Consider the following 13,874-nt stretch of genomic DNA (forward strand, 5'->3'; position numbering starts at 1 on the left):
CCAAAGGACTATGTTCTAGCAATATTCGTTTTCTCAAATTTAGTGATTTGAACCACAGCTACCCTTTTAAATAAAACAGGCTTTACCTTTGTAACAAGAGTACTTATTCTGCCTTAGACTTAACATTTTGCAAATTATCTTTAAACTGTTCCTGCTAAGAGGCCTGCAATTTCAAAGATGTCGCTCTTGGAGGTTTGTTTCACAGTCTGATCCTGACATAAATTTGTTTAATCCATTAGGATAGGAAGAAGCAATCTTGAATGTTTTCCATTATCAATTAATCTTTCCCAGCATAACAGTGCACTTCCATTTTGTTTAGCAAGTCATTTTGTATTTATGTTGCATTTATGAATTAAACGACGGTATTTTATAAAATACGACGGTATTGTCTTGGAAAAAGAACAACTAATGTGTGAACAACCAGGGCTTCCTGTTTCAAATAAAGATTTTCATAGCCAGCTTGCTGGCATGTAGCAAGGAATATATTCTTTACAAACACACACACACACTCAATTTTTCCAAACTGCAAAGAAACACTGGAGAGATTTAGAAATTGCTTTTACCTGCTGTTTGTTGTGTCGACCCCCTACACAATATTCAAACTGCTCTAAAATATTAAACTATCTTTGTACTCTTTCATAGTGGCCACATTAAAACGCAGTGTAGAATTTTTCTAAATTGTTAAAGTCCCACTCCAGTCATATTTTGATCTATTGTAAGCGTTTCCAATGGTCTTGTAACTATGATTAGGCTGTTTTTAGCCCAAATAAAAAAGCTGTGTCATTTTCTAATAGATAGTTTGTGCAGACCAGCAGGAGTTCCTTAGAATCTAACCTCTGAGTTGTAGCTTGCACAGAGGTTAGACTCCACTAAAATCTCATCATCCTTTAGTTAACACTCACTCACACAAGCTTACAGCCTTTCACAATCCCAAGCTAACATTGGCGGGGCAACAAAACTGGCAAGCAATGTTGGAGCTATCCAGCCGTACAGTTTTGAGCAGGATACCAGCTCAGACGAGGAAAACTGAAGACGTACAAAGATCTATTTGTCTGCAAGTGGATGCATCAGAATGGAGCGGAAAAGGGAGACTTTGGCTCGGCATTTCAGTTGCTGAGTCACAACTGAGAGCTTTTTCAAATGGCATATTTTAAATCTGCTCCTGATTCATCACAGTTTGAATAAAGAAATGTTCAGAAATGCTGTTTTGAGTTGAAATCATTTTATGCATGTCCTCCATCATAAGAAAAATGCTACAAGAACATGTTAAAAACACCAAATTTTTCGTTGGAGTGGCTCTTTAGAGTGAGAAGCCTAAGCATTAACCAATTATTTATTTGTATCCAAAAGGATTAAAATTTGGCTAAAATTGGAGGGTCTCCAAGGTCCCTAAAATCGTCTGATTATCAGCACGCCCTTGCCCCCGTCCTTTCATTCCACTGCCACAGTCTGATTGTTAGAAATCCTATGACAGCAGCGAAGGCTGTTGAGATGGGCAGGGGGCCCGGCTACGACCAGACAGTAATCTGGTGATCCCGGCCAATTGGGGAGTCATCATTGATGCTGCACCAAACTCATCATAGCCTTGATGGCACCACGGCAACTCTGAGACGTTCGTATTGATGAATTGCTGTTGATGCTGAGAAGAAGACAAAGACAGAACACTGTGCTTGGTCCACTACTCAGATGAAGAGCAACACACACAACAAGAGCAAAGAAGAAGTTGTTGACTTTTTATATACCACCAGGCTACCGGGTGGTCGGCGGCCAGTGGCAGATTTACACATCGTCCAATCAGAGCTCCTGCTGGCCAGCAATCCAGCTGCCACCGCTCTGTGGCTGCCAATTTTGTAATGACTGATGAATGATGGCCACCTGACTGCCGCCATCTACATTCATCACCACGCCAGCGATCATTCAAAACATCTGACAGCTTATCCTGTCACAACGAGCAGTTGTCACATTAAAGAAACAGGCAGAGATGGTTAACTGACAGGTTTTTATTAGTTTAATGCAGCATCAGTAAAGTTTGTCTAGGTCAGGAGCACCTGTGAAAGAACATAGATTTAAATGTTAAGGTTTTACAGCTGCTGCATGTCTGTGTATGCCTTGTCTGATTGTGGTGACTCACCTCTGTTTTCTGTGGCAGGAATGGTCCGCCAGCAAGAGAGATCACTAAGGGTGAAAGAACCTTATATTGGTTCCGGGGAGGGAACCAAAATCATTGTAAAGTGAACAGGGGACATTTAGAATAGTAATTTCATTATTTGAGTGAATTATTGAAATGCTTTAGGAACAGTTAGTGAGTTATATTTTTATATGGGGAGATTGTCTATTTTTATAGGGTTTGGGGGAACATTGAATGTAAATATTTTAATATTTTGTGTAAATGATTATCTGTGGGAACCTGGGTGGATGGTAGCTCCCAAAGGAGAAATCCTATAAAGGTGGGAGTTGTAACTATTTGGAGGGTTGTTGTTGGTTAGTGGTTAGAGCTTGGGGCATGACTGTGAAATGCCAACAGAAGAAATTGGAAAATAAAGTTTGAGCTAAACAAGTCCTGAGACTCTGCCTGTGCTTCCACCATGATGATGGCCTATTTAAAAAAACAATAAAACGACAGTGTTTGTAACATGTTTAGGTTCTGTTCTGTGGACTACGAACTGAACACGACATATCTAATCTTGAAGATTCTGCTGATGCCTCCCCATCACACGGTGGCAGTTGTATTTGTGACCATAGGTTAAATGAGGATATGCATGATAACAGAATGGAAATAACATATTTGTTGTTAGTCAGTGGCAAATTAGGAAAATAAATTTTGTTGCGCGTCTCTATTAAAGAGAAAAAATGTTTTGCATTTTCAATGCAAAATACTTAAATAATTCTGGCACTCAACAAAATCTAATGCTATCTAAAATTATGTCCTATTTCCGTTCAGTGGGATTTATTTAGAACCTATAATAAACAAGACTGAAATCTTTGTCTCACATTTTTTTCTGTGAAAGGATCCATTACCATCTTCTTCATTTGCCTGTACTACATTGAATTTTACAAAGCTCCTTTCCTCCCACATTTACCACTACTGGACCTAGAGAAACCTGTACACAAGGACTATTTATGAAGGGATATGTTGGACATCTAGTGCAGGTTGCAGCCTCTAAACCGTACGTCCTCCATCCTTTCTACTCCATGTTCTCTCTGGTAGTCAGCAGTCGCCCCTCATCTCTCTCCTCACATCCGTCTGCTCCCCTTTCATCTCTTATTTTTAACCCTCAGGCATGCCTCATGCGTGACGCAGATGGGTGCGTAATATGGACACAGTAAACTAAGGAGGAAGAAGGTCTGGGCTGATCAGAGATTGAGAGGGAGACAGTGACTGATATCAAAGAAACACAGACTGACACGGGAGGGGGGGTCTCATTAAGAGAATGAGGAAGAATGAAAGCAACTCACTGAACGACAGATGCAACAAGGTAAAGTAAAAAAAGGCAGAAATAATGACTTCCCAAGGTTTTCAAATAACTATGTAAACTATTTGTCAAACATAAATGAATGGGCTCCCTGCAACAAAAACTGATGTCCAGAATCTTAAGACATAATCAGTACTGCATCATATTAACTTCTTCCTTCTGCCTGTTTTCCCCATCTATCTCCCTGAAAGCTCAACACACCCACTCGTTTGTCGGAGAATAAGGAGAGGAGTTGCAGATCAATCTTACGTCACTCAGCAGTCAGACAGAGACTTTTCATAGAGGCACTGAATGAGCATCAGCACCAAATGACGCACACCAACTGCCAAGCTGAAATATTCTTGCTTTTTGTGTCTTTGCATGTGTGCACAGACAGAAACAAATTCATGTAGAAATATATTCATGTATGAATAGCTCAAAGCTTTAAAACTGATCTGGACACCTCTACGTAACAAACTAAGTGTCTTTACTCCTTTCCAGCACACGTCTAACAGTAATGTTCCTATTAAATGACAATGAGGCTAAAATTTTCAAGACCCACACACACACAATGTAAATGTTCAAGGTTTCCTCGAACGTAACCACTGTATTTTCTTCCTGAAGCAACAAAAGCTTTCAAATTACAGTTAAATGAGGCAGACAACATTTTTAAAAACTTAGATCAAAATAAAAAGATTAATTCATTGAAATGAGGAGGAGCTTCACAAATAAGTATGTGACAAATATATTTGCCCACACTGACCAATGCAGCAGTGCTGTAATCCATGAAAGGATGTTAAGTGACCTCACAGTAACACAAATAAAAAAATAGAGTCATCTAGTTCAAAAGTCATTGGAGTTTCCTGTAATGTTGTATTGGTATGAGTTTGTTTTTCTTCTAGGTGTTGGCTGCTTTTTATAGTCCAGTGTTTTTATATCTAACCATCTTCTGAGTTTTTGCTGAGCTATTTCTTTGTTAACAGATGAAAGCTCATGTTTGTTTGTTTTTGTTTTTTTAAATTTGAATCATCCATCATTTCCATGTTTAGCAGAGCCATCGCCTAGCAGAGCCCGGGACAGACTCCGACGACCCTGTGACCCGAAAGGGATAAAGTGGATTAGGAAAATGGATGAAAGGATCTTAGAAAGTAAAATAACCACAAAAACACATTTGTTCAAATTTCGACTGACCCCCAGGCTACAATTTCGGCCAATAACATAATTTCTGCTCTATGTGAAGAAATGAAGTGTCCCATTGCAAAAATTATTTCATGAAATAGTTCATTTACATTTAATGTTATTGTGTCTGGGTCTCCTTGTGCCTTAATTTGTGCTATCCTAGGCACTTTAACATTGGGAGTTGGGTCATCTAGACCCACTAGACAGTGCGCTCAACCTTTTTTCTTCAATGATTTGTGAACCTCACTGGTGTCCATGGATTATATGAAATCTTTCCACCTTTATCCACCTTTGTCATGGTAGGGAGAACACGTCAATGTAAGGGTGGGGTCATCTAAGATAGCACAAGGGTTACAATACAGGGTTGTGACAGGAAGGGCCCACCTGTCCTGTCACAGGAACAGTGAAACAGGAGTAAAAACTGATTCGCTGTGGCGACCCCTGAAGGGGTATTCTGAAAGGTGAACAAAAACATAAAGGTTCAATGAATGAATTTTCATTTTCAAATCACTAAATCTGTCCCTCTATGAAAAAAAGTTGGATACCCCTGCTCTAAACAGTTAGCTGATTAAACACTGTACTTACAGTGTAGATAACATTCTTGACTGAAACGAGAAGAATTTCTGGTATGCTGATTTGCAAAATTTCTTCCATATCTGGGACAGGAAGGATGCTAAAAGTACAAAAATAAGTTTCCACAACCCTAAATATCTAGTTTGGGCTCTAGTGGACACCTGCCTTAGAAAAGTACTTTGAATCGCACATAATTAAAAATAAATCTGACAGGGGTTCAATTTAGACAAACCCAAGAAAAACAAGGAGCTAATAGTAAACACCAGCAGGCCTTCAGGTCAGGCTGCACAGTGGTGTAGTGGCCAGTGACGTGCAGTCAGGAGAGGCAGGTGAGGCACAGCCTCACCTGTCATTATGGGAAGAAAAGAGAAAAAATAAATTCAATTATTATATTTAATCAGTAATTTGTGCTTTGCCGTCATTTTCCATTTATATGTACCATTTTTGGGTGTTTTTTCTTTTCAAAATCGCTGAATTTCCGCATTTCCGTTCAGATACTAAGAAGTGACGTGCAATGAGGCATCAGCCCGCTGAGCCTCACCTTGGATTGCGCAATACCTATGCAGTCAGACGGTACTGCTGTCTCTCTGTCTGTCGGTTCAATCACTTGTACTATATGAGCTGAGTTTACCTAATTTAGCAGATGTATATGATGTACAGTGTTTGCTTTTATAAATAACTGTATGTGAGGGACGTGTTTCTTGTGCTGAGCGCTAAACGCCGGCAAAAAAGCCGCTGGGTGAGGCCAGCAGTTCTCGTGCCTCATGTTAGGGGGCACGAGCCCTGAGATTATGAAGCTAAAAAATAATAGAATAAGTGATGGCAAGCGGCAAGTTGTTTTCTTCAGAAGGAGCGGCGTATGGACTTTATTTACAAGTAAATAACAAGTTACAAGTAAACAAGTAAACCACGGTGGCGCAGTGGTTAGCGCTCTTGCCTCACAGCAAGAAGGCCCCCGGTTCAAGTCCCGGCTGGGGGATGTGAAAAACAACATCAATGGGGGACCTTTCTGTGTGGAGTTTGCATGTTCTCCCCGTGCATGCGTGGGTTCTCTCCGGGGTCTCCGGCTTCCTCCCACCATCCAAAAACATGCTTCATAGGTTAATTGGCAACTCCAAATTGACCATAGGTGTGAATGGGTGTGTGAGTGAGGACATTCTACCCTGCAACAAACTGGCGACTTGTTCAGGGTGTCCCCCCTGCCTTCGCCCACAAGTGGCCGGGATAGGCTCTGGCAGCCCCGTGACCCCAAAAGGGATAAAATGGTATAGAAAAAATTCACGTTAACTGCTGTCAATCAAATTGTGAATAAGTTACTCATTATGGTTCATATGTTTGTAAATCTGACTGATGACATCAGTGCCTCACCAGCCATTAACCTCACCGCGTGTCTGGTAGTGGCTAATACCTTGGCCTCAGTGAGAAGGTCCTGGTTCAAATATTTTCCATGTGGAGTTGCATGTTGTTGCATGCATGTGTGGGTTTTTCCGCACGCTCCCACAGTCCAAAAACATGTTTCATACAACAAACCGGCAAGCTGTCTAGGTTTTACAAACCCCTTGCTCAACGGTATCCAGGTTAGGTTCCTGCAATCCCTTTACATTGAAAGGGATGCAGCATGTTCAGAAAATAGAAAGGATGGTTGAAGACATTCAAGTCACCAAGCTTGAGAGGAAAACAGGAAAAGAGAAAGGAAAATTAGCAAGGGTAAGTCATAAAATAAAAGAAACATAACGTACTTTAAAAAATAAATAGTTATTGAATTCCACACACTCTGTATTCAGAAAGTGTGAGAGGATGGATTTTGTCTGGTCCAGCAGCACTGGCTCTTGTTTTGCCCAGACTTTACTGTTACTTGAAGTGTTTCAAAGTTGTAGGTAAAATGTAGTCAACTGGACCTGGTTTGATTTGGGAGGAAGTTCCCATTCTATTAGATACTTTATGTTTTATCCAGGGCAATGGTTTTTGTCAGTTTATGAACATCTACCACATGTTCACGTTGCTTTATGGTTTCTTCTATCTTTGTTTTTTATTTTGTGCATCTTAGTCTTTTTATAATTTAGTTTTAATCTCAGTGTTTTCCTCAAGGGTATCCTTCACACCAGTGACTGAGCCTTCACGGTGAACAGGGTGGTTGCAGTGGAATCTCTGGGGTCCGGCTGCTTACTTTGATTCACTGTGATCATGAGTGTGGACAGAGTGCCATGATATCATGTACTCACATCAGCATTAAGTCAGGTTCCTCTTTCTATTTTTCAGAGAATTGTTTGTTTGAATTTTTGTAATGGGAAGGCCTTTGTTTTAGTTTTGTTTTTTAAGTTTGAAAGTTGTTTTTATTCTGTAAAGTACCTTCCTACAAAGGTTTGAAAAGTGATTCATATATAAAGTTTGATTTGATTAGACCTTTTCTCCTTGAGGTTTTCTGAATTCAAAATTTAATTGAGAAATAAGAAAGCTTCTCAGAGAGAATATAAAGTGTTTTCTGAATTAAATCAAGTCCAGTTGACCTTTTGTTTGCTATCTTGATGGAATCCACCTTGTTGAATGAGAATATAATCTATCCATTTATTTTCCAAACCCACTCAATCCCTTTTGGGGTCCTGGTGCTGCTGGAGCTTATCCCAGTTACTGTTGGGCTATAACCTACACATGTCTCCAGTCCATTGCAGACTTCTATTTGAGTCCACATATAAAGTGGGCTAAAAAAGTTGTTAGTTAACCTCCAAATGTGCCAGTTCTCCCTTATAAAAAGCAGAGACAAAAGTGCTGCAATTTTCCTCATAGGTTTACCCCAATTGTGGAAGATGGGGGTAGAAACATCATGGTTTGGGGATGCTGTTCTGCAAAGGGTGGACGACTGATCAGAGTAAAGGAAAGAATGAACGAGGCTGTATATCATGTGATTTCGGGGGAAAACTTCCTTCCATCAGATGAAATGTGGCTGCATCTTTCAGTGTGGCAATGATCCCAAATACGACATCTGGTCAATGAAGACGCATTTCAAGTTCCTGGAGTGACTGAGCCAGTCTCCAGATCTCAACTCCATAGAAAATCTTTGGAGGGAGTTGAGATCTTGAGTTGTCCAGCAACAGCCCCAAAACATCCCTGACTGTCAAAACAACAGACTTGCTGGATATCTTTCCGTCTGCAGCTTACCAGGGCAGCTGCCCCAGAATTGTTCTCTGGAGTTTCCACCAAGTTTCAAAACTGGGGGTTTAAAAGTAAGATCTCTTTTTTCCTTGACCCAGTTTGTGCTGGAGTTGGCAAAAAGAAGCCAACATGCTCTGAATGCATAAAGTCTTTTCTCTGATCAAAGGCTCTGCCAGATCCTAAAATATGGAGCCCCAAATATCAGTCAATTTTTTCTTCAGTGAATCTCTTTAGTAATGTTTGGGATTGTCCTTTACTTTATTTGATGTTGCAGTTTCAAATTCATTATAATTCTTTAATAAATAATATTTAACCATTTCATGATACAATGTTACTGATTATTTCTTGTGATCACTCAGTATGCATTGTTTTGACTAAAGGAATAATTGGGCATAATGTAGTCATCATTCACTACAGAGACTGTCCCAATTCACAGAGTGACGTATCAGGGCTTGAAATAAAAGCTGCTGCATGTGTGTATGGAGCAAGTGTGTGCACACTGCTCTACTGACATAAACCCTCTGTGTGTAAACTTGTGTATCCGTGTGTGTGCGTTTTGTGTGAGTGTGTCTGTGTGTGCCTTGATCTGACGTCAATACTCCTCCAATCTATATTTAACTGCACAGTGAGGAAGTCTCTTAGCACCTTGTAGGTGTCTTATGTGAATGTATTTATAGGCTAAAACTAAACTGAGTGTGGCTTGACAAGTGAAGAGTGCCTTTCCCCCGGGAAGTTTCTGGGGAAGAAAATGTGCTGAGATTTATTTCTGACATAGTAGGCTTCTGCAGGGAGCACAAGTCTTGAATGAACTGGGTTTACCACACTTGCAGATCAAAAGATGGAATACTGCATTGTGCAAAACCTTGCTTTGTTTTAAATTTAGAATAGAATAGAATAGAATAGAATAGAATAGAATAGAATAGAATAGAATAGAATAGAATAGAATAGAATAGAATAGAACTTTATTGATCCCAGAAAGGGGAAATTACCTTGACACCATAACTCTAACATAACATAACAGCAGCAAGATAAAACTATACATATATATATATATATGTTAAAAAAACGCCACTCTCACCCTCCGCTGTTGGTTTCCCACACAAGCTCGGGTCCTCTACCAGAGGGAGCTTGAGGGTCCTGCGCAGTATCTTAGCTGTTCCTAGCACTGCGCTTTTCTGGACTGGGAGGTCTGAGGTCTTTCCAGGTATCTGTTGTAGCCACTCCTCCAGCTTGGGGGTTACTGCCCCGAGTGCTCCAATTACCACAGGCAACACTGTCCCCTTCACTTTCCATGCTTTCTCCAGTTCTTCTCTGAGTCCCTGGTATTTCTCCAGTTTCTCATGGTCCTTCTTCCTGATGTTTCCATCGCTTGGCACTGCCACATCCACCACAACGGCTTTCCTCTGTTCTTTGTCCACCACTACAATGTCTGGTTGGTTCGTCATTACCATTCTACATTGTGAATGTATGTAAATGTATTGTGTGTAGCTTATAAATAACCTGGAACATAGAAAGAAATGTATACTGTGTAACGTTTGGCAAATGTTGAGATCAACTACTGCTGATTGTTATGCCCTTTCTTTCTACATCTGGTAGAACATAACATAAAAGCAGTATTGCCCCGACTTAAACACTGACCCACATTTACAATTGTTTAGACCAGATGTAGAAGGGTAAATTAATCATCACACAACTGGTAGTAAAAGAAGCAGCATCACCTCAAACAGTCATTTGTTTACATTAAAATATATGTAGATATTTGTAGAGAACACACAAAAAATTAAACAAGAAATAGGTCATAATAGTTGACTGTGTCTTTAAAAGAAACATGTTCTTAATTACATTGTGCTTACTGCCTACATTTAAAACGGAGGAAAACAAGACACCAAGCAAAGAGCAACATACGTCATATTCAGGGATTTTTCTCATTATTTCTGGAAGGACAGCGGATGATACACTAATGCAGTTTACTGAAAGTTGCCTCATTATTTTTGCATGGTGAGAGCACTCAGGCCGTTTAAAAGGCCTGTCAGTGATGCAGTGATGATTTCTAAAATGACCCCCAGGGTACAGAGACAAAATGTCTTTAAACCCCTAAAATGGGCTGGGCGTTTTAGAGTGTGTTTAAATATTTCATAAATGATGAAACAAGGGGGAAAATGTCACAGGGTCTATTTCTGTCTGTTTTTGTATATCTGTCTGCTAACGTGGCTCCTCCCACTTTGCTTGCATTGTGTCTTAATATTGTAGTTAGTTGATCTTTCAGGAATCTCTTTGTCTCCTTTTTTGGATAAAAGCTACTAAAGGACTGGTCATTGTGGAAGTAGGTCCTTGATGGTTTTGTCTTCTCATTAATACAAAGATTAATAAACAGAAATAAGAAAATATGATTGGTGGGATGTGGTTGAACTCATTTTGGATTTGAGTTAGCAAACCACAGCAGGCATCTGTATTTTCCCAGTGGAAAAACAAAAAACAAAATTGCATGCGAGCTTCAAAGATGAATATGCTATAGAAGCAGAGTAGAAAAAAAGGATTTTTTTTTCTTTTTTTCATTGGGCAGATATGAAAAGCTAGGGCAATTTAAACCTCTAGAGAAAAATCCTGAATGAAGACATGTGGGAGGACTTCAAAGTAATGTCTGATCAACTCTCAAACTTTAAAATCAAGTGTAATCTTTCTCTGTAAACTGACTAACAGAAGATTAAACCCAAGGGACTCGTCAGCATGAAAAAAATCTGCAAAGAAGTTTTAGAAAAAGCAAATCTTTAATTAAAAAATAAAAACATAAATTGATTTTTGCCAAAATAATTGCTTTGATTCAATTAGCTTTACCAATAAATGTTACAATAATGCTGCGGGCGTCGTTGTGAGTGCATTTCTTAAACCTTGATAAACAAATGAGTGACATCTTAGTTTGCATCCATTTCATGTATGAAGTTCACTTGAATGCAGGATATTTATGTGAATCTGAGTATTCATTTTTTTCCCTCCCACTAGATGGTGCTGTGATTGATTTTATCTTTTCGGGGGGTATCAATCCTATAGAACAGGGGTCGGGAACCTATGGCTCGCGAGCCATATATGGCTCTTTTGATGGTCACATGTGGCTCGCAGACAAATCTTTAATTATACTTTTTTTTTTTTTTCATTAGACCAGTCCTTCTCGGGCGCGATGCGATGCCAGAGGCGCACAGTAGTAGCGGTGCTTGGAGAACAAAATCTGCGCCAGCACTGTCACTTTACTATTATCTATTATTTCACAGAGTTTGTACCACCCGGAAACCTGTGAATTGCCGTGCCTAAAACTGCGCGCTCCCGTCTCTGAGAAAGAGCGCGCAGTTGCGGGGACGGGATGTGTGAGGAAGAAAGCAGAGGGTGGGGGTGAGGGGTTGTGGGGACAGGCAGCAGGTGAATCGTGCAGGGATTGTAAAAACGTAAAACCCGCTGCCCGTCACTCACTGCGGCGTGTGAGTGTGTGTTTGGCTCCGCGTCTGCATGTGATCAGTCTTTCTCACATCTAAAGAACATTCAGACCAACCTAAGATCACGTTTAGAGTCTCAACGCCTGTGTGAAGCAGAAACTCACCACGTATCAACCAGACTAGACCATCAGCAGAACCACCACGAGAAATACTCATCATTTATCAGCAACAACATAACAATGTTATTAAAAAGAATCCACAGACTTATTGTACTTTAAAAATGTTGAAATTACATCAAATGCACACATTCACTTGTATATTTAGTTTTAAACATATTGTTGCGGACTGACTTGGACTGGGTGGCTGGGTCGCGTTAAAAGTTCTGGAGTTCATAAAACGCATCAAGCAGAGATCTGATTGGCCCTCAGTTCTGTCGCTCAGCCTGTTGTTAGGTAATTTGGACCAATGGGGTTCAGCTATGGGCCGAATAAGGGAAATGGGAGGGCTGGAGCAGGAGCAGGGAATATAAAGTTGGGAGAAGTGCTCTTGTCTCGGCGGGAGAGATTGAGGAGTTGCTGAATTAGTTGTACGCCGTTTGTTGCGGTCTACAGTAACCAGAATAAAGAACCTTAAAAGAGGTTAAGTCTCCGTGCCTCACTGTGGTAAAGGGACACTACATTAATGTATGGCTCTTTCGAAATTACATTTAAAAATATGTGTCGTTTATGGCTCTCTCGGCAAAAAAGGTTCTCGACCCCTGGTATAGAAGTATGTGTCTGAAAAGAGAGAGTGTGACGGTAGGAGTAAAAAATTCAACTTTAAAAACTAGCTAATTTCAATATTTATGTTCTTTTTTATAACTGCAGTGGGTTTGAATGGGTAATCCCAACCAAGAGGTTGCAGGTTCAACCCAAAAATTTGACTTTGGGTAAAATATACTAATACATCATGAGGGTTTTTTTAGTCTTACTAATTTCCATATTCTGCCTAAGTTTGCCTACCATTACAATGCAACCAAATCAATACAAGAAATAAGTAGATGCTGGTAAATTAATGAATGAATGGAATTTGGTAAATGGCGTACACTTGTATAGCACCTTTCTTCTTTGCTTTCAGGCCCAAAGCGCTTTACAGTCACAGTCCCACACACATTCACATTCACACACTGATGGCAGCTCTGTTGCTTCACTCTGGTACCAACCTACAACCACCGGGAGCAATGTGGAGCTCAGTGTCTTACCGTAGGACACTTTGACGCATGGCGGGAGCCAAACATGCGACCCTCTGATCAAAGGTCAACTGGGGGAAATGTTACCACCACGGTGGTAACATTTCCCCCAAGAACCTGCACTTTGGCTCAATTATTGCTGTAGTCTTTGTTAACAAGCAGTCAAGAAAGGAGACTTTACTGCACAGTCTAAGATGACCACTGCTTTATTTCTGTTTGTAGTGCAATCTAGTAATGGGATTTTTATTCTTGCTCTCTTAACCCTTGTGCTATCCTAGGCACTTTGACATTGGGAGTTGCATCATCTAGACCCACTAGACAGTGTGCTGAACCTTTTTTCTTCAATGATTTGTGATCTTCACTGGTGTCCATGGATTACAAGAATATCTTCCTACCTTTATCCACCTTTGTCATGGTAGGGAGAACACATCAATGTAAGGGTGGGGTCATCTAAGATAGCACAAGGGTTACAACACTTAGGTTATCGCTTCAACCCAATTCTGGGTTGTCCATGGTAAAATATATACAGGAAGGCATAAGTATTTGAATACCCTATGATTCTGCTAGTTCTCGCACTCATGGAGGGGTCTGTCCTTTTCATCTTAAGTCCATCTCCACAGTGAGATACAAAATCTAAAAAAAAACATCTGGAAATCACATTGCATGATTTTTTAAAACAATTTATTTGTGCTGCTGCAAATAATTATTGTCTATCAGCTAGAATTAAAAAACCTGCTAGTTGGTCTTTAAATAGTCCACCTCCAGTCCACTTATTATCCTAAATTTGAGGTTGTTAGCTGCATAAAAACACCTGTCCACCCCATAAGATCAGTAAGACTCCAATTTCTAACATGGCCAAGACCAAAG

General features: G+C 40.1%; 1 long non-coding RNA gene across 1 annotated transcript in view; it reads left to right on the plus strand.

The window, feature by feature from the left end:
- Window positions 1–13,874, plus strand: part of LOC110015951 — a 50,422-nt gene that overhangs the window by 16,351 nt on the left and 20,197 nt on the right. The window lies entirely within an intron of this gene.

This window comes from Oryzias latipes, chromosome 1, assembly GCF_002234675.1.
Source record: "Oryzias latipes chromosome 1, ASM223467v1".
Taxonomy (NCBI): Eukaryota; Metazoa; Chordata; class Actinopteri; order Beloniformes; family Adrianichthyidae; genus Oryzias; species Oryzias latipes.